Below are 259 nucleotides of genomic sequence, written 5' to 3'. Positions count from 1 at the left end.
ATGTTTACACAGCTTGCCGTGCGCTGACATGTACGCAGAAGACTCAGTCATCTTTGTAGATGCGCTTTATGTCTACAAACTTTAGTTTAGGATTGCCCTATCTCTTTGTGACGACAGCCAATCCAGGCTAGACGCACTGAACTGACAAACGAATGTGGTCGTGTAGGTCACTCACTGTAGGTCAAAGTAATACAGAATGGGATGCAGCTGCGTTAGAGGCTGTCAGCAAAACTCTAGCTACATTTTGGATCGGCTACTC

Source organism: Plasmopara halstedii, assembly GCF_900000015.1.
Source record: "Plasmopara halstedii genome assembly, contig: Scaffold_292, whole genome shotgun sequence".
NCBI lineage: Eukaryota > Oomycota > Peronosporomycetes > Peronosporales > Peronosporaceae > Plasmopara > Plasmopara halstedii.
The sequence above is the reverse complement of the archived record's forward strand: the minus strand, read 5'-3'. Positions refer to the sequence as shown.